The sequence below is a fragment of the Microcaecilia unicolor genome, chromosome 3, assembly GCF_901765095.1.
Source record: "Microcaecilia unicolor chromosome 3, aMicUni1.1, whole genome shotgun sequence".
In the NCBI taxonomy this organism is placed as follows: domain Eukaryota; kingdom Metazoa; phylum Chordata; class Amphibia; order Gymnophiona; family Siphonopidae; genus Microcaecilia; species Microcaecilia unicolor.
In genome coordinates this window covers 114,576,834-114,597,901 of record NC_044033.1, presented here as the reverse complement: position 1 = coordinate 114,597,901, position 21,068 = coordinate 114,576,834, and positions in this window count along the sequence as shown.

Below are 21,068 nucleotides of genomic sequence, written 5' to 3'. Positions count from 1 at the left end.
TCTCCCCAATCCTTCCCTCTGTTGGTTTCCCTCTTTCTCTCTCTCCCCAATCCTTCCCTCTGTTGGTTTCCCTCTCTCCCCAATCCTTCCCTCTGTTGGTTTCCCTCTTTCCCTCTCTCCCCAATCCTTCCCTCTGTTGGTTTCCCTCTTTCCCTCTCTCCCCAATCCTTCCCTCTGTTGGTTTCCCTCTTTCTCTCTCTCCCCAATCCTTCCCTCTGTTGGTTTCCCTCTTTCTCTCTCTCCCCAATCCTTCCCTCTGTTGGTTTCCCTCTTCCTCTCCCCAATCCTTCCCTCTGTTGGTTTCCCTCTTTCCCTCTCTCCCCAGTCCTTCCCTCTGTTGGTTTCCCTCTTTCCCTCTCTCCCCAATCCTTCCCTCTGTTGGTTTCCCTCTTTCCCTGTCTCCCCAATCCTTCCCTCTGTTGGTTTCCCTCTTTCTCTCTCTCCCCAATCCTTCCCTCTGTTGGTTTCCCTCTCTCCCCAATCCTTCCCTCTGTTGGTTTCCCTCTTTCTCTCTCTCCCCAATCCTTCCCTCTGTTGGTTTTCCTCTTTCTCTCTCTCCCCAGTCCTTCCCTCTGTTGGTTTCCCTCTTTCCCTCTCTCCCCAATCCTTCCCTCTGTTGGTTTCCCTCTTTCCCTCTCTCCCCAATCCTTCCCTCTGTTGGTTTCCCTCTTTCTCTCTCTCCCCAATCCTTCTCTCTGTTTGTTTCCGATGCAGACGCCAGCCCAGAAAGCCTCTTTCAATCGCTGCCGGCTGCATCGTTCGCGCGTTCTGAGTCTTAAAAAAAAAAAAAACTAAGTGCAGGACTCGCCCGGAGTGTCGCGGGGGGGGGGGGGTGGCCAAACAAAGGTGCCGGTACGCCGTACCGTTGCATACCAGCACAAAAAAGCACTGCTTATGCATAACTGACAGTTCTAAAAGCTTAGCATGGAACTGCTTGGTACGCCCATGCCCCTCCCATGCCCTTCCCACATCCACACCCCTTTCACAGTTATGCACTATAGAAATTAGGTGCTAATATTGTACTGCATGATTACTGCTGGGTAAGCACCAGCGCTACAAAAGTAGAAAATATTTTTGTAGCACAGTAAATGGCACGCTCTGGGAGTGGGAACTGCCTCTGGACACCTGCAGTCATTGGAGCCGACTCTGTGGGTGCTGTGGGTGCTTGAGCACCCCCAATATTGAGAAAATTCATTGAATCTAGCCAGGGAAGGGTTATTTCCTTTGGGCTTAGCACCCCCATTAATTTCAAAAAGTTGGCTCCTATGCCTGCAGTAGCCTGGAGGTAGTTCCAGATTGGCACGTGGCAAGTCCATTGCTACACACCAACCCTTTAGTAAAAGGGCCCCTGAGATATGTATGTGTGATGTTTCATGTTTATATTAACAGCCAGAGCTTACATTGACTCCCAATGCAGATTCTTTAGCTGAAACACAGTGCCTATGTCGGGTCTTTTAAATAAAGGCTGTTTTTATTTGCACACCTTTTTATGTGTGCATTTTCTCTCCACCCTTTTTCTCGTGCAGTGTAATATGTGCATGCCAAAGAATATGTTTCGATTTGCCCAATTAAGGCCCCCTTTTATCAAGCCATGCTAGTGGCTGCCTGTGCAGTAATGCCGCCAAAGTGCATTCATTTTGAATGGGCTCTGTCGGCATTGCCACGTGGTAGCCGCTAGCACGGCTTGATAAAAGGAGGACTAAATTTGTGTCTGTTAGATCTGTTAGGTATGCAATCATTTTTATTGTAATATTATGATATTATATACTGATTGCTATCAGATTTGTATGCTGCCATGATTTTGACATATCTTAATGCCTAAGCTGCACATGCAATCAAAGAATAATATGTGAAAGACTTTCCAAAGTGCAGATTTAAAAAAAAAAAAAGGAAAAACGTTCCTGCAGATATAAAAATAAATTCAAAACTAACAGCTAATGCAATAAAGGTAACAGTCCTGCAGATTACGAGCAATAAATGAAATCAAGCTGCACTAAATAATGTAGGAAAACTGCATATACAGAAAAGTTGTAGTTTAAATCAATATAGTGGTGCATTGAAATTACACATTGCTGGAACTAAAGATGGCATCCAGTATCATGTTGGAACAAGAGTTAAATGTCTCATAATTCTTCTGGGCAGCTGAGGGAGGACTTTCTGCTTACCTATCTGGCATACGTCATAAAATGCTCTTCTTGGTAAAGCAGTCCGTCATTCATTGAGTCCTACGCACTCTGCTGCAGGATCACTCCACCCACACATATAGAGAGCTCATTACATAATACAATTAACGTAAAGTTCTATCCTATAAATGTGTTGACAAGTTAAGTAACATTTGCCAGTGAGGTTTAGGGAATGTCATGCATAGGTTTATGATCTTTTACCAGTAAAAACTAAGAACTCTCTCATTCATGCAAAGTTTAATAAAAACCATTCAAATTGCACTCTCTTATTACTGATTTGTAAGGAACTTAAAACATTTATAAAGTAACTTCTCACCAGTGGCATCTCAGTGTTCTTCTGTTGCTGGTGCAAAGTTCTAAGGAATCAAGTGTGATAGATACATTAAGGAACATGCATGAAAGCTGAAAAAATCCAAAGTATTTCTGAAATTTCAGAGTCCTCTACCTTAATTCTTCGGGGCTTCTCAACACAATCCTCAAGGCACACCAAGCCAGTCTGGTTTTCAAGGTATCCACAATGAATTTGCATGCACTGCCTCCCTTGTATGCAAATCTATCTCATTCATATTAATTGTGGATATCCTGAGAACCCCTGCTTGAATCAATAGGGAATACAGGAAGCACCCTAGGAACTTACTGTAATGTCTATGCTCCGTTTGGATTGCATCAGCGATCGTCTTATCTCGTGAGAATCTTTGGAGGAATATCCGTATATGTCAATTTGAAGACCCCTGAAGAAGGCCTTTTCGGCCGAAACACGGACCGTGTAGAGTACCAATAAACTTTTTTGGTGCTCTTACCATCTGTGGTTTCAGTTTGGTCTTTCTGGATTTCTTCCGCTTGTTCTGTTGTTTTTGTGTGTTTCTTTGCGGGAGATTTGGACTCTCTTTGTTGCACTTTATTACATGCCTGGGACAATAGCTCAGGCCTCTGCACTATTGGCCCAGGCATGTAACACGATGCTCCTGTGTTGGCTGTCAGTACAGATACCCACAGTGGTGCCACTTGTTGCTGTGACCCCCCCCCCCCCCCCCCCACCATCCCCATTGATGAACCAGTTGTTCAGAACCAGTTGTTCAGAACATACTACTCCTGTTTTAAAAGGCTTACACTGGTTGTCTAGCGAACATAGGATATAGTTCAACATTTTTTGTTCGTTTTTCAAAGATTTTAAAACAACAAGTCTCAGAGATAATGGCAGCTAGGTTGCATATTTACCAGCCGAATCGATTGTTAAAATCAGGAACCAAAAATTAACTTGATATCCTATCATATTATATGGTCTGATGAGTAAAGATATACGATATTTTATATTGCTGGTCCAGTATACTGCAATAGGCTACTTTTAAGGTTCAAGAATGTAACAGATTTGAAAGAATTTAAAAAGGAGCTTAAAACATTGTTCTTTATGCAAGCTTACAGCTGGGGGAAGGAGTAAGGATTATTCCCCAAATTCTATAGTCGGTGCCTTAAGTTGTGTGCACTAATTTGATGAACAAGCCAATCAGCGCTGTTAATTGGTACTTAACAACCAATAAGCAGCACTAATTGACTTTAATTAGAATTTACGCACACAACTTTCTAGGCATATTCTTCAACATGATGTGCATAAATTCTAATCCGAACAATTGAAAAGGGGGCATGGCCATGGGCATGGAATGCATGGGATGTGGGTGTTTCAAAAACAACTATGTGCACTATTATGGAATACACCTAATTAGGCCTGGTTTTAGGTGACCTAAATGGGTGCACCTACATTTTAGTCGCAAGAACAGCACGTGAGCATATCCTATAAAATACACCTAATTTTAGCTGTAGTTTATAGAATCATGCTAACCACTTGTTTTTTTGGCGCTGGTTTTTAAGGCACCATTTATAGAATTAGGCCCCATGTGCCTGTTTTAAAGATCTGATTGATTTTCCCTGTTATGATGTCATGTTATGTTATAAATCTGATTTTGTTTTTTATATTATGAATATAACTATGTGATCTGCTAAGAACCATGGATTAAGCAGAATATAAGTTTTGCAATAAATAAATAAAATTTAGGCACCACCATTCAGGGCCGCCGAGAGGGGGGACAGGGGGGACAAAATTCCCCAGGCCCGGGCCTCCAAGGGGGGCCCAGCACCGCAGTCCCCTCCACCCACCCCCTCTGTCCACCACCGGGCTGGGCCCCCCTGAATTCAAATCATAGCGCCTCACCTGGACCTCACTCCATGTGAAAGAAGTGCAGCAGTGGCAGTCTGCAGATTGCCTCCCTTCAAGCCTTCCCTCCATGTGTCCCGCCCTCGCGCAAGTTATGTCAGACGAGGGCGGGACACAGGGAGGGAAGGCCCGAAGGGAGGCGATCTGCAGACTGCCGCTGCAGTGCTTCTTTCACACGGAGCAAGGTCGAGGTCGAGGTGAGGTGCTATGATTTGAATTCAGGGGGGCCCGGCCTGGTGGTAGACAGAGGGGGATGGGTCTGCGATGGCGATGACGTCGGGGGGGTGACGAGGCAGCCTTGACCCAGGCCCGGCCCAGTCTCTCGGCGGCCCTGCCACCATTTACACCAATGAAAACCTGGTGTAAATGCCTGCGCCTACTCTAGGCGCGAATCGGGCATATTCTATAACAGTGTGTGTAATTTTTAGGAATGCCATGACACAGCCATGTCCATCCTATGGCCACACCTCTTTTTGTGATCCACAAATTAGAATCTACATGCACCAGTTTACAGAATATGCTTAGAATGTTGCGTGTGTAAATTCAAATTCGTGCCAATTAGTGCTGAAAATTGCTTGTTAGTGGGCAATTATTGGCGCTGAATAGCTTGTTAAAAAATTAAGTTGTGCACACAGGGCCCTGTTTACAAAGCAGCACTGTAGGCGCGCTAACCTTTTAGCGTGTGCTAGAAATTAGTGTGCGCTAATGGTAGAGACACCCATAGGAATATACGGATGTCTCTAGCATTAGCACGCTATTTTTAGCACACACTAAAATGTTAGCACACTTACAGCGTAGCTTAGTAAACAGGGCCCACAATTTGGCCATGTGGCCAAAATTATATGTGCAACTTTAGTCACCATATATAGAATCTGGGGGTGAATGTGTAACTTGCTTTGATTATTGGCTCACAACTTTTTCTGTGCATTCAAAAAAATCATCAACTTGCAACAGTTTGTTCCTGTAAAGGGTCAGTGACATGGCAGTGCAGTTCAGTCACTACTGAATTTTAAAATATGCTTCAAACATGCAAGAAGCAAGTGGAGAGTCAAGACTTTATTTCAAGAGAAAAGCATGCTGGCTTTGTAGAGCTGCATGAAAAGTATTGGCGGGGAAGGGGGAAGCAATCATCGTACACCTATATTAGTGCAAACACCACTGATATTGTATTATTATTTGCAGAGTTCACATTAATAACTGAAGCACTTTCACCATTGCTTAACAAAATTATCCCCAGAGATTATGCCTGCTTTATTCTGCAGGTGCATTTATGTAGGAAGCATCTTTAGGTTGGTTTCAATAATCAAATCTGTGGTTCCTCTCTCCACTCAAGGGTTGTTTCTAGAGCCTGTGAGCACAGGTATGTATATTGTTGAGCAATACAAGCAAACAGGCTTCACTAGCAAAGTGTGTTTTTGTGCATAGAAAGGGCTTTGAATATTGCCCTTCCTACGTATTTGTGTAATGCATAATCATAATTCTAGAAATGTCCTCTGATTATAGCCGTATCACACATGTTCTCCATCCCTTTTCAACTAAAGCTCTCCTAGTGACTCATGACCATGCCCTTTTTTCAATATCATTTAGAGGAACATGTTAGCAATCTTGATTGCTTTTATGTCATAATTATTATGTGTAGATGTGCTTTAGTCTATGCTTTAGATACATCATGAAGAGCTTTTAAACAGCAGGATTCTTCCCTGCAGGCATTGGTTGCAATCCAAGTTTCACAAAGGTATAATAAAACTGGGATTAGTAGGCATAGTATATTCTGAATGATGTCCAAAGATGTAGTAAACATAGTCAGTAAACAAAGAGAAGAAAACAGGTTTTTTAAATTTTCAAAATGACTTACATATATTTTGTTTCAGTGCACTATCAATGCTGGTAATATTTCCATGAATGTAGTTTGAATTTACAAAGCACTATCAATCATTTGTGCCTCTAGGGGGACATTTTCAAGTTGTTCTCTTTCATGCAAAGTCCTTGGCTGCTGTTTAGCTGGTGACTGTGTATCTAATTTCTACGGGAAAGTACACTTGGAGTACACAGGTTTTTATTTAATTTTAGCTTGCTTCATTCATGTGGGTTAATTATTTTCCTCTTCATTTTTTTGTATCGATTTACAGTAGCTGACATAGAGCTTTTTCTAAAATGCATTCAGGAGTGCACATGTACTTCCCTTAATATGCAAACACCAAAGTCAAACAGAAGGAAAAATCCTCCCATAAGCAAGTCAAGCAAAGAAAAGGGAACGGAAGCAGCCAGACTCCACAAGTCAGGATGTCATAAACAGGTTCAGTTTATTAACAGATAATCTTCAGGGTACAAAACCCACTCTTCTACACGAACAAAAAAGGTAATGTACAATAGGTACTCCAAAATATAAAGAGGACCCAACACTGCAGTGTTTCGGCAAAAACTTTGCCTTCTTCAGGAGTCCTAAGATGAGGTACACATTACATGTACTCTACCGGAAAAACTTCAATTATCTATCACTGAGGGCTTTCAGAAAGCCGCTAAGTATAGACAGCCCAAAATGGCGCAAGTAATGGAGTTTTTGCTGAAACAGTCTCTGTTTCCCTTCCCATTCAAAACAAAGCAAGCAAACCTATGAACTGCTGAATCCAAGTTGTCATTCTTTATTGTTGGTAGCATTTTTTATTCAGTATCACATATTTTTAAACATGCTGGCTTGTGCAGCATACAGATATACAAAGAGGAAGTATAATAGTGGAAAAACATTTCATAGGTAGAGTAGCATTTTGTTATAAATTGTAATCAGTGTGTCATTTGGAGGGGCTGGTTATAGAGACACCCTAGCACTGTTATATTTGTGCAGAGAAAAAGAGGAAGACCTATGTGGCTGGGGGGGGGGCAAATATCTGTGTGGCTGGGGGGGGGGGCGCAAAAAATTGCTTGGACATGAAGGGTGCCGTGAACTGAAAAGGTTTGGGAACCACTGGTTTATGTAATACTGATGAATGAACTTCTCCTTAAAATCTGTGTGGTCCTGTAGTAGCCCGGTTGTTGGGGGTTTTTTTTTGGTTTGGGGTTTTTTTTTTTAATTCTTTCTTTGTGTGAAGAACATCATAACTATGCAGCTGATTCCCTCCTTCTCAGTGAAAGAGAAACATTCACATGAACTCTGACATTTCAGTCCTAGGAAGCTGACATCAGATGCACTCTTTAGAAACTTGTAGTAGGCTGGATGCTCAGATATTTTATGCTGGATTCCTCTGGGATCCTTTTATTTTAGCTTAACAATTATGGCACAGACACTTAAAATGATTTATATGAGAGTTAACATGACCTGCAAAGTAAATAAATAATAAATTTTCAAGTATTGCCAAAAGACAGAGTAGGTTATAAATTGCATAATTCACTCCACAGATTCCTTTCAGGCTTATGGGTAAAATTTTTAGATAGGCAGGGTACTTCTTAAATATGTAGATTCTGTCAGCATTTATTGTCAATGAAAATATTCAGTGAGAAAGTACATAGTATCATTTTATCTTTGAAAATGAATGTAAACCCCCCTTATTTTCTACAACTCACCAAAAATTGCTTGTGCAACTTAATTGAATAATGAGCCAATAAGTGCCAATAATTGGCTTTTTAACTAGCGATTATTGGCACTAATTAGATTTAATTGAAACATATGCGTAAGTGTAAGCATAGGATCCAAACCTATGTGTGAATTTTAAAAAAGGCATGGAAATGGGATGGTCATGGGTGGAACAGGGGTGTTCCTAACATTTATGCATGTTGTTATAGAATACGAGGGATGTAATCATCCCCATCTCCAGTAGTTTAAAGATCCTTGGAGTTACAATAGCTAGTCATCTATCCTTTGATAACCACGCTAAGCTTATCACAAAGAAAATGTTTACATGATGTGGATCCTGAAGCGAGTGAAATCCTATCTTCCATTGAACACTTTCCAGAACCTGGTTCAATCCACAGTCATCACTCAGGTTGATTATTGCAACAGAGTTTTCCTTGGATGTAAATCCCAAGTCCTGAAAAGTCTCCAGACTGCTCAGAACACGGCATCCAGACTTACTGTATATTTGGAAAGTCAAGATTTGAAAGCGCCTCACCCCTTCGAGAAAGGCTTCACTGGCTCCCTATCAAAGAGAGAATATACTTCAAGGTCCTTACAATGATCCATAAGATCATATCAGGAGAATCCCCCAGTTATATGAACAACCTGATTGACCTCCCAATTAGAAATAGAACAATGTCATCGCGAATATACCTCAATCTACACCTCCCAAACTGCAAAGGTGTCAAGTACAAAACATACTATCCACCTTATAATTGAAAGAGAAAAACGCCTAGATTTCGACCCAAATCGGGAGATAGACGTTTATCTCACAAAAACGAATACATCGGTATAATGGAAAGCCGATTTTGGACGTTTTCAACTGCACTCCATCACGGAAGCGTACAAAGTTGACGGGGGCGTGTCGGAGGTGTGGCGAAGGAGGAACTGGGGCGTGGTTATCGGCCGAGGAGAGATGGGCGCCTTTCGCCGATAATGGAAAAAAAGTATACGTTTGTAGCTAGAATTTAGGGCACTTTTCCTGGACCCTGTTTTTTCACGAATAAGGCCCCAAAAAGTGCCCTAAATGACCAGATTACCACCAGAGGGAATCGGGGATGACCTCCCCTGACTCCCCCAGTGGTCACTAACCCCCTCCCACCACAAAATATGATGTTTCACAACTTTTATTTTCACCCTCAAATGTCATACCCACCTCCCTGGCAGCAGTATGCAGGTCCCTGGAGCAGTTGTTAGGGGGTGCAGTGGACTTCAGGCAGGTGGACCCAGGCCCATCCCCCCCTACCTGTTACAATTGTGCTGCTTAATGCTTAGTCTTCCAACCCCCCCCCCAAACCCACTGCACCCACATGTAGGTGCCCCCCTTCACCTCTTAGGGCAAAAGTAATGGTGTAGACTTGTGGGCAGTGGGTTTTGAGGGGGATTTGGGGGGCTCAACACACAAGGGAAGGGTGCTATGCACCTGGGAGCTCTTTTACCTTTTTTTTTTGGTTTTTGTAAAAGTGCCCCCTAGGGTGCCCGGTTGGTGTCCTGGCATGTTGAGGGGGACCAGTGCACTACGAATCCTGGCCCCTCCCACGAACAAATGCCTTGGATTTATTCGTTTTTGAGCTGGGCGCTTTCATTTTCCATTATCACTGAAAAACAAAAACGCCTAGCTCACAAATTGTCGAATAAAACATGGACGTCTATTTTTTTCGAAAATACGGTTCGGTCCGCCCCTTCACGGACCCATTCTCAGAGATAAACGCCCATGGAGATAGACGTTTTCGTTCAATTATGCTCCTCCACGCATCCAGTTTCTCCTTTCTGGGTAGTCAACTTTGGAATGCTCTCCCAAGACCCATCCGAGCTATTAATAACTATTTACCTTTCAGGAAAATGTTAAAGTCCCATTTTTTCAAGCAAGTTTACCTTAATGGACCAGCTTAATTCCACCAGATCACCTACGATACTGCTGCTAAGATGTCGATGCTTACTCTGACCCCAATGTTATACTCAATCCCTCATCTTCTTCCCTCCATCCTTTACCATTTCCCTCCCATTCTCTTCCCTTTCACCTATCATATCCTTGTCTACCTTCCCTATTCTAGTTCATTACGTTCTTTTCACATGTCCTTTGTAATGCCTTTCATAATGTAAGTAGTTATGGTCATCACAATTTATAATACTGTTCCTACATTTCCTTGTTTTTACTGTATTCTTTACCATGTAAGATGCTTTCTTTTACTATGTAAGCCGCACTGGACCTGCTGTATGTGGGAAAGAGTGGGATACAAATGTAATAAATAAATACATTTAGGGGTGCAGATTTGTACCATATTTCAGCTTGTGCAAATGGCCGCATAAAGTCCAGAGCATAAGTTCTAGTCTGTAAACCACTCCTAACATTAAGCACAGCTTATAGAATAGCACTTTTTTGGTGCTGATTTTTTTCAGTGCCATATATAGAATTCACCCCAAAGTGTACACTGCTAAAACTGACCACATGTGAGATTATTTTTCAAATAAATGTTCTTCTGAATATAAAAAAGCCTGTTTTACACCTGGAAAATGTCTTGGATAAAATTGTATGGTAATTCACATGCATATAAATACCAAAACCCTTATCCACACTCTTATCACCTCTCACTTAGACTACTGCAACTTGCTTCTCACAGGTCTCCCAATAAATCATCTCTCTCCCCTTCAGTCTGTTCAAAACTCTGCTGCACGTCTTATATTCCGCCAGTGTCATTATGCTCAGATTAGCTCTCTCCTCAAGCCACTTCATTGGCTCCCTATCAGTTTCCACATACAGCTCAAACTCCTCTTATTGACTTACAAGTGCCTTCACTTTGCAGCTCCTCAGTATCTTTCTACTCTTATCTCTCCCTACACGCCTCCCAAGAACTCCGTTCATCGGTAAATCTCTCTTATCTGTAGCCGTCTCCTCCACTGCCACCTACAGACTCCGTTCCTTTTATCTTGCTGCACCATACACCTGGAATAGACTTCCTGAATCAGTACATCAAGCTCCAGCTCTGGCCGTCTTTAAATCTAGGATAAAAGGCCACCTTTTTTAGGCTGCTTTTAACTCCTAAATCCGTAACCATGTCTGTTTTATTATTCCCACCTTAAGTAATTCCCTAATCCCTTATTTGTCCTGTTTGTCTGTCCTGATTAGATTGTAAGCTCTGTTGAGCAGGGTCTGTCTCTTACATGTTCAAGTGTACAGCATTATAGAAAAGATTAGTAGTAGTAGTGCTGACAAGATGGCACATACTTACAAGCACTCCACATGTAAGCATTCCTGGGTGCAGAGTTACAGAGGTGGATTTGCAATGTATAATATGGGCGTATATGTGTAGAATACCTGCACATATTTACACGTCTTTTTGCACACTATTGGAGTTGGATTTGGAAGACTATTTTATAAAAGCACATAGGTGTCTGTCCTGCTTATTTTCGAAGGAGAAGGGCAGCCATCTTCCGACACAAATCGGGAGATGGCCAGCCTTCTCCTAAGGCCGGCCAAATTGGTATAATCGAAAGCCGATTTTGGCCGGCTTCAACTGTTTTCCGTCGCAGGGCCGGCCAAAGTTCAAGGGGGGCATGTTGGCAGTGTACCGAAGGCGGGACGGGGCGTGGTTAAGAGATGGCCGGCCTCGGCCGATAATGGAAAAAAGAAGGCCGGCCCTGACGAGCATTTGGCCGGCTTTACTTGGTCCCTTTTTGTTCACGACCAAGCCTTGAAAAGGTGCCCAAACTGACCAGATGACCACCGGAGGGAATCAGGGATCACCTCCCCTTACTCCTCCAGTGGTCACCAACCCCCTCCCACCCAAAAAAAACAATTTAAAAAACATTTTTTGCCAGCCTCTATGCCAGCCTCAAATGTCATACCCAGCTCCATCACAGCAGTATGCAGGTCCCTGGAGCAGTTTTTAGTGAATACTGCAGTGCACTTCAGGAAGGCGGACCCAGGCCCATCCCCCCCTACCTGTTACACTTGTGGTGGTAAATGGGAGCCCTCCAAAACCCACCCAAAATCCACTGTACCCACATGTAAGTGCCCCCCCCCCCCCCCGTTACCCTTTAAGGGCTATGATAGTATTGTACAGTTGTGGGTAGTGGGGTTTGGGGGGGGGGTTGAGGGCTCAGCACCGAAGGTAAGGGAGCTATGCAGCTGGGAGCAATTTGTGATGTCCACTGCAGTGCCCCCTAGGGTGCCCAGTTGATGTCCTGGCATGTGAGGGGGACCAGTGCACTATGAATGCTGGCTCCTCCCATGACCAAATGGCTTGGATTTGGCCGGTTTTTGAGATGGCCGCCATTAGTTTCCATTATTGGTGAAAACCAATGGCGGCCATCTCTAACACCGGCGATCTCTAAGGGTGGCCCAAATATTGAGATTTGGCCGGACCCGACCATATTATCGAAATGAAAGATGGCCGGCCATCTTGTTTCGATAATACGGTCAGGTACACCGCTTTATGGGGCCATCATTAGAGATGGTCACCCTTATAGATGGCCAACCCTATTCGATTATGCCCCTCCACATTGCCTTTACAAAATAGACAAATAGGTATATCTTTTAGAATTCTCTCATAGGTTTACTGTTATAAAATCAGTCTCATACTGAGAAGCATAATTGAAAGGGGCGCCCATGTTTTCCTGAGGATGTCCTCGCAGGACATCCCAGTGAAGAGGCAGGGAAACCCATATTATCGAAACAGATGGGCGTCCATTTTTCATTTTGATAATATGGTCGGGGATGCCCAAATCGCGAAATTTAGGTTGACCTTAGAGATGGGCGTCCTTAGAGATGGTCGTCCCTGATTTTTGGCGATAATGGAAACCGAGGATGCCCATCTTTTAAGTATATAACCAAACAAACAAGAATATAAACAACAGTAGCAATCTTTATATGGATAACTTATCCAACTTTTAGAACACTTATTCAACTGTCCAACTCAGTGGTTCTCAACCAGTGTGTCAAGACACACTGGTGTCTTATCAAGAGGTGGGAGTGTGTTACCACAAATTTGACATAGACAACAATTCTGTGTTTTCCTTACCAAACATCTGTGCTTGCAAGCTAGGTTGAAGAGAAATCCAGAGTCAGGTTCTTGAAATTTCCATACCTGGTCCCTATGTCTGCTTCCTCACTACTCCCAATGATAGTTGCTGCCATGATCTCCAAATGGAAATGTTGCAGGTCTGCTGTTCATATGTTCTGATTCCTAAATAGTTTCTGAATAGAATACTTGCAGGGATTTGTGCCATTTCACAGTAACTGACAGTGGAAGGATTTTATGTTGCTGTTACTAAGGTGACACCAGAATTTGAATATATATTTGTTTTGTATGAAAAGCTGTAAGAGGAAAACAAATTAGCTCTATGTTCTGTACAGATTTTGGAATGGGTAAAATTTGGTGTGAATTTGCTGACCGTTCATCCTCATATCAAAAAACTGTATGCAGCACATTCGTTTCAGATTTCTTACTGAAAGTAAGTAAAGATGACAATTCCTTTGGGAAAAATTTGATAACTTTAGTTCTATCAACAGTGTATAAAATAAAGTAAATTCTATAAATATTTTATTTTTCTCTTGCATCATTCTTAATAACAAATATTTAGGATGATTTTTTGTTCAGCTATGAATTTTAGTGTTCAGTGTCTCACACACACATGAACATCATCTGTCAAGTATGTCACAATAAAAGTAAGTTTAAGAACTTATACAGATAAATTAGATGAAAAATCAGCATAAAGATATGCAAGTATTTTAATGCAGATTTGGCTCTTCTGAATATTGCTCTTAACATGAACATGCCCTGTTTTCTACTTCCAAAGCACACTTCTGGGAATGCCTACTACCAGTCTGGCTAAAAGCATACATGCATGCTGCAGAGGATTATAGGTATGTTTAGTCAATCAGAGGAGAGCAGTTCTCAGGCTAAACCGTTTTACCTGGATAAATGATTTTGAAAACTGTTTCTCCCCTAACTTGATATGTCACATCTCCCATCATTTATATCAACTCCACATGATTTTAAAAATCAGCTATCCAGGGAGTAGTATTTTTATTATCACTGTAAATTACGAATGGTTTCAATCCTATTCTATCCATTGTGGTTTTCAGAATAACCTCAATGAAGATGCATGACATATTTCTCCTCATACTGAATGCCCAATATATATCTTATCCATATTCATTATATCCTAAAAACCAGACTGAAAAGAGGTCAGAAACACTGCATTAAAACGGCTGTCTTCTTCATGTCTTAGTGTTTTTATTTATTTATTTCAGCATTTATATCCCACATTTTCCAAAATTACTTTGGTACAATGCAGCTCACAATTCTAACAAATTGATCACTGTGGGGCCCTTTTACTAAGGTGTGCCAAAAAATCAGCTGCACTAATGTAGGTGCGTGTTTTGGGCGCGCGCAGATTCATTTTTGTTACTGAAAATGGACGTGTGGCAAAATAAAAATTGCTGCACGTTCATTTTCGGTCTGAGACCTTACTGCCAGCCATTTACTTAGCAGTAAGGTCTCACACAGTAACTGTGCGGTAATCATCTACACGCGTAGAATGATGATTACTGCCCGGTTTCTGCCACGCACTAGAAAATAAAAATTATTTTCTGGCAAGCGTAGTGGATGCACGCAAAAATGAAATTATCACAAGGGCCATGTGGTAGCCGGGTGGTAACTCCAAATTGACGAAGCCTACGCGGCTTAGTAAAAGGGCCCCTATAACAGCAAATGAAATTAAAGAAACACAAAACAGATCCCAGTCCAAAAGTCATTAAAAGCCCCAGTTACTGACTTCATTAAAACATTTTCTAAAAAAGGCAGCTTTTAGATGTTTCCAAAAACTTAAATAAATATTCATGTCTCTTAAATCTTTGGGCACAGAGTTCCACCACTTAGTACATTGATAAGGAAAATCTAGCAGAATATATTGACTTAAAACAAGTTTGACAGCTAGGATAATGGAGAGTACACGTACTAGTGTGTACACAAATGTATATGGGAACTTCATATGAGCAGACCTAGTAGACAATTTTTCAAAGGGCAGTGCACAGTATGCACTTATTAAAATGCTTATGGACCTTGCAACAATGTAGGCTATTGAAAATTGTTCCCTGAGTTGTCTGTGACCCTAAATGATCAGACTTTTGTACTGTGCTCTAGAAGGACTGTTGACGCAACCATAGTGCTAGTTCCGGAGAGTTATAAAATGAGGAAAATTTGGAAGCCATATTGCATGGATCCAGGGTAAGAGGGTCAGTGCAATTAACCAGCTATGTTTGAGGATAGGAATATAAAAGAGAAAAAAGAAATCCTGAGTAGTAAAAAATGAAAGCTCCTATGGAGCCAGTTCCAGTCTGGTTCAAACTGAGCAGGAAAGAAGAGGGGCAGGAGAGAATAATCACATCAAAGAAAGATGTGTACTAGTTCTCAAAATATTTAGGGGCCCGTTTATTAAGCCACAGTAGGCTCTACACGTGTGCAGCACGCACCCAAATGATACTACTGTCAGGCCAGCGTGCCCCCCTAGCGGTTATTTCAGCTTCTTTTAACCTGCTTGACTCTTGCCACCTGAACTTCCTGATCTGAAAGGTCTTATTTTTGGTATCAGTAGCATCAGCCCACAGGGTGAAAGAGCTTTAGGTCCCAGTAGCTGATTCACCTTATACAATTTTTCATTACAACAGAGTAGTTCTACGCACACATCCTAAGTTCCTTCTTAAAGTAGTATTGGATTTCCATCTTAATCAGTCAGTTGTCTTGCCAACATTCTTCCCGAAACCTTATGCCCGTCCTGGTGAAAGTGCGCTGTACATTTAGGACTGCAAATGAGCCTTGACCACCTACCTTGAGCAGACTAAAGCCCATAGACAATCCACTCAACTTTTTTTTTTTTTTTACCTAAACAGGATGGGGGCAGCCATCAGTAAATGCACTTTGTCCAGTTAGCTAGCAGATTGCATCTCCTTTATGCTTAAGCTGGACTGACTCTGAAGGGTGATGTCTCGGCTCACAGTGTTAGAGCTATGGCCCACTTGAGGTCAGCCTCCATTGAGGAGACTTGCAAAGCTGAGTGTGGTCATCAGTCCACACATTCACATTTCACTACTGCCTAGAGCAGAATTCCCAATGTAAGAGCCAGTTTGGTCAGAAAGTCCTGGAGGAGTGGCCTAATGGTCAGTGCAGTGGGCTTTGATCCTGGCAACCTGGGTTCAATTCCCACTGCAGCTCCTTATGACCTTGGGCAAGTCACTTTACCCTCCATTGCCCCAGATACCAAAACTTAGATTGTGAGCTCTCTAGGGATAGAGAAAGTATCTGCATATAATGTGTACAGCGCTGCATATGTCTGGTAGTGCTATAGAAATGAGTAGTAGTATTTGGCATGCACCCATAATGCATGGATGAATTATTTATTTCCTCCTACGCCCATCAGTTCTGGTGGTAATCGGCACTTGGCATGCGCCAACCGGTCATCGTGCATGTAGCACGTGATCCTTTACCACTAGATCAATAGGTGGCGTTAAGGGCTCAAGCCAGTTTTGAGCATGCATTTGTTTCATGATTACCACAGGTCCTTTTCCCGTCCCATTAAAAAAAAACCTTTTTTGTAGATGCGGTAAAATCTGGCCCATCAAATTAAAGAGACCTTAACCTTCTAGTGTGGGGATTAATTGACTGAAATCTTTAAACATATCCCAGACACTGTTTAATCTCATACATTCATCGATAGCATCGATCACAGCAACATCCAGAACTATTTATAGCTACACATTGTTTTTTTTCTTTTTTTCTAAACGGGGATCGTCAGATTTTTTGACCACCTCCACCATCTGGGGAAACCCCCAGCATTATAATGGTGACGCCCACTTCTTCATTGATCAACCCGTATAAGATCTCAAGTCTCTTTGCTATTTTTTTCTATTTTTTTCTTTTCCCTTATTTTTCTTTATATATCCAAAGATTCTTATATAGTTCAATTTATAAACATTTATATTATATTCTTCTTCTTGAAGCAGTGATTCCAACTTCATACCACGTTATTGTATACAAACAGTGCTTATTATGCTACTTAGCTTTTAAACAATGTTAAACAACATTCAGCAGTGATGTTTCTCCCAGTCCAAACCTCTGCCAACATGGCCAGGTTTCGATAATCTTCATCAGGGAAGAGGCATGCTGGAGAGAAGAATATAATTCCTTTTAGATGTACATATATAATTAACAATTTCTTCATAATAACATATCGCTCTCTACAAATTTTCGGAAGTAAACATAATTGACTTCATAGCTCACATTCATGAGCAGACGTAAGAAAATAAATTCTCCTCCCAATGAGCGCAAGGTCTCATAACATTGGCAGTAAAACACACAACAAACAAAAGCAGATAATTAGAAGGAAACACCCAGGTGTCTCCCGTTGGCCTAGAAAGAAAGCTAATATACTTCAGGGTGTGACAGACTTCTCTTCACTCACTTTCATTCTGTTGATGCAAATAGTTTATATCCGGACTAGTAACATTCTTCTGCTTCAGTGTTTGCATTATTCTCGGACACTAATTGGTGCTGTACCAGACAGGGACCTGAGAAAAATTAGCATATTTCTTGTGCTCGTTGAAAAATCACTTTCAGCCTCTCAGTTTTGCAGCTTTTAAGTTTTTGTAAAATTAATCTATTATGTGCTCAAAAATGAAACATATTTTGCCTCACCTGTTATTGTATGTTAGGCAACAGGAGACATTTTTTCATACCAAAATAAATCATTTGAAAAATGCAGCATTCCCCTGTATAATATATTCTCAAAAATATGATTTTTTCTTTCTTAACTCACAGTACCATATTATGAATTACAAACTGATTTTGCATTGCTGTTTTTGAAAATTTATCATAATATGTCATGCTCTTCAGGATATATATAAGAGTGCCTATAAGAAGAGTTCAAAAAGACGATTACATGTGTGCATGCACATGTGTAAACACGCATGGGGCTAGATTCTATATATGGCGCCTGAAAATTCCGTGCAGAAAAAAAATATTCCTAGGCGTATTCTCTAAACTATGCCTAAATTTTATAGAATAGGCTTAAATTTCCACATAGAATATGTCGAGTGGCTCTCCATGCAACCAAGTGTGGTCACGTCCATTTAGGCAACATTTTATTTGGTGTAATCCCGATGCCTAAATTAGGTGCAGAGCTGGTGTATTCTATAATAATGTGCATAGATTTTAGAAATGCCCATGCCCCACCCATGGACATGCCCCATTTTCAACTATGCAACTTTGAATTTAGGTGCACCATGTTATAGAATGCACTTAGTGAGTTGTGTACGTAAATCTCAATTAATGCCAATTAATTCTGATAATTGTTTGTTAACATCCAATTAACAGCAGTGATTAGCTAGTTAACCAATTAAGATATGTATATTGTTATAGGATTTGCTTCGATTTCCACGTAGAAATTGAGGTGCCATATATAGAATCCCGGGGATAGTTTCTAAAATGTGTATATATATTCCAGGAGGGAGGTCTGCTAAAAGGAGAGCGTCACCCTGGTGCAGCTTGAAGGAATCCTGTAACCAGGACTAGCCCACCAGGGGATACAATATCCTCTTGCACCAAGGATGTGTCTTCAGGAGCTTCTGCCCAAGAGGGAAGGTTTAGGAAGGCTTTTGTAGTTGGTGATTCAATTATTAGGCATGTAGATAGTTGGGTGGCTGGTGGATGTGAGGATCACCTGGTCATTTGCCTGCCTGCCTGCCTGCCTGCCTGCCTGCCTGGTGTGAAGTTGGCAGACCTTACGCGTCACCTAGATAGGATTATAGATAGTGCTGGGAAGGATCCAGCTGTCTTGGCACATGTGGGTGCCAGTGACCTAGGAAAATGTGGAAGAGAGGTTATGGAAGCCAAATTTAGGCTCCTAGGTAGAAAGCTCAAATCCAGAACTTCTGGGATAGCATTTTCTGAAGTGCTCCCCATTCCATGCGCAGGGCCCAAGAGACAGGCAGAGCTCCAGATTCTCAATGCGTGGATGAGCCAATGGTGCAGGGAAGAGGGTTTAGATTTGTAAGGAACTGAGCAACATTCTGGAGAAGGGGGAGCCTATTCTGGAGTGATGGGCTACACCTTAACTAGGGTGGGACCAGGCTGCTGGCATTGGCATTTAAAAAGATGATACAGCATCTTTTAAACTAAAATCTGGGGGAAGGCCGACAATCGTTCAAAAGCACATGGTTCAGAACAAGGTATCTTTCAAAGATATCATCAAAACAGGGAAGATAGGTTATCCCAATAGCGACGTTGCAATAGAAACCATAGTAGACCAGGTGTCTTTAAAGAAAAAGCAGACAAAAGATTGCAAATTAACACTGCCAACTGCTGAGCAAGATGTAAATAGGAACAACAAATATAGTTTGAAATGTCTATATGTGAATGCCAGAAGCCTAAGAAATAAGATGGGAGAGTTAGAATATATTGCTCTAAATGAAATATTAGATATTATAGGCTTCTCTGAGACCTGGTGGACAGAGGATAACCAGCGGAACACTGTCATACCAGGGTACAAACTATATCGTAGTGATAGGGTGGATCGAATTGGTGATGGGGTAGCATTGTATGTTAAGGAGGACCTTGAATCAAATAGATTGAAAATTCTACAGGAAACAAAACACATCTTGGAATCTCTATGGATAGAATTCCACATGTAAATGGGAAAAGTATAGTGATAGGAGTGTACTACTATCCACCTGGCCAAGATGAACAGACAGATGTAGAAATGTTATCAGAAATTAGGGAGGCTAACAAACTGGGGAATACAATAATAATGGGTGATTTCAATTACCCCGATATTGACTGGGTAAATGTAACATCAGGGAATGCTAGGAAGGTAAAATTCCTTGACGAAATCAAGGACTGCTTTATGGAGCAACTGGTACAGGAGCCAAGAAGAAAAGGAAAAATTCTAGACTTAGTCCTTAGTGGAGAGCATGATCTGGTGTAGGAGGCAATGGTGCTGGGGCTGCTTGATAATAGTGAAATATGATCAGATTTGATATCTGCTTTGGAGTAAATACACACAGGAAATCCAATACGTTAGCATTTAACTTTCAAAAAGGAGACTATGATAATGAGAAGAATCATAGGCGCCTGGTATAAGAGGCTTGGAGAGGCTAAGCCTCCCCCCTGCTGCAGCAGAATGGATCAGCTGTGGAGTCCAGCTGCTCTGAGGGGATTAAATTGTTGATTTACCTCCATTCTCACAGCAGGAGCTGCAGTGAAAGCCCTCTAACAGTTGTAGAAATTGGTTTATGGTTTGTTTACCTTATTGCTGGGAAAGCAGGGGGGGTTGGCTGGAGGTGTCCTGGGTTGCCAGGGAGATATTTAACGAGGATGACTTCCTGACCTGCACTGAGGACAGATAGCAGCAGAACGGATACTGGGCCAGCATGATCAGAAAAAGTCACCGGACAACAAAGGTAGAAAAGATCATTTTATTTTCATTATAGTGTTTGGAATATGTCCACTTTGAGAATCAGGTGCTCAACATTAAAAGTTTATATTTATTTACTTATTTATGGCATTTTATCCCACATTAAACATGAATTAGGGTGTTTTGTGGCTCTACATGAGAATTGTGATGATATGATCCCTTGTTTCATATTGTTGACGGTCTGCATTTTCCATTTGGGTGGTATATTGGTGTATTAGGTCTGCCCAGTGTAAGGTACAGTAAGGTACAGTAAGGTTCTGAGTGTGTTTTTGGACAAAGTTGTGCATAGTGTTTTGCAGTTGAGCGATTGTGGTTAGAATATGCTTTGAGCAACCACTTTATTCTTTGACATATAATACATATCTAATATCTAAATTTAATAATAGGTATTAATTATGACTTTTATTTTTATTTATTTATTTTTTCTGCGTGTTATCAGACAATTATGGATTTAAGCTCCACCCCTGGCCCCACCCCTAGCCCCACCCCCTTTACCCTCCCCAAACAGTTGGGCCACCAACCGCCTATGAGAAGAATGATTAAAAAAAAACCCTGTGCTCAGTTTGCGGCGGCGGCAGCTAAGAAAGCAAATAGAGTG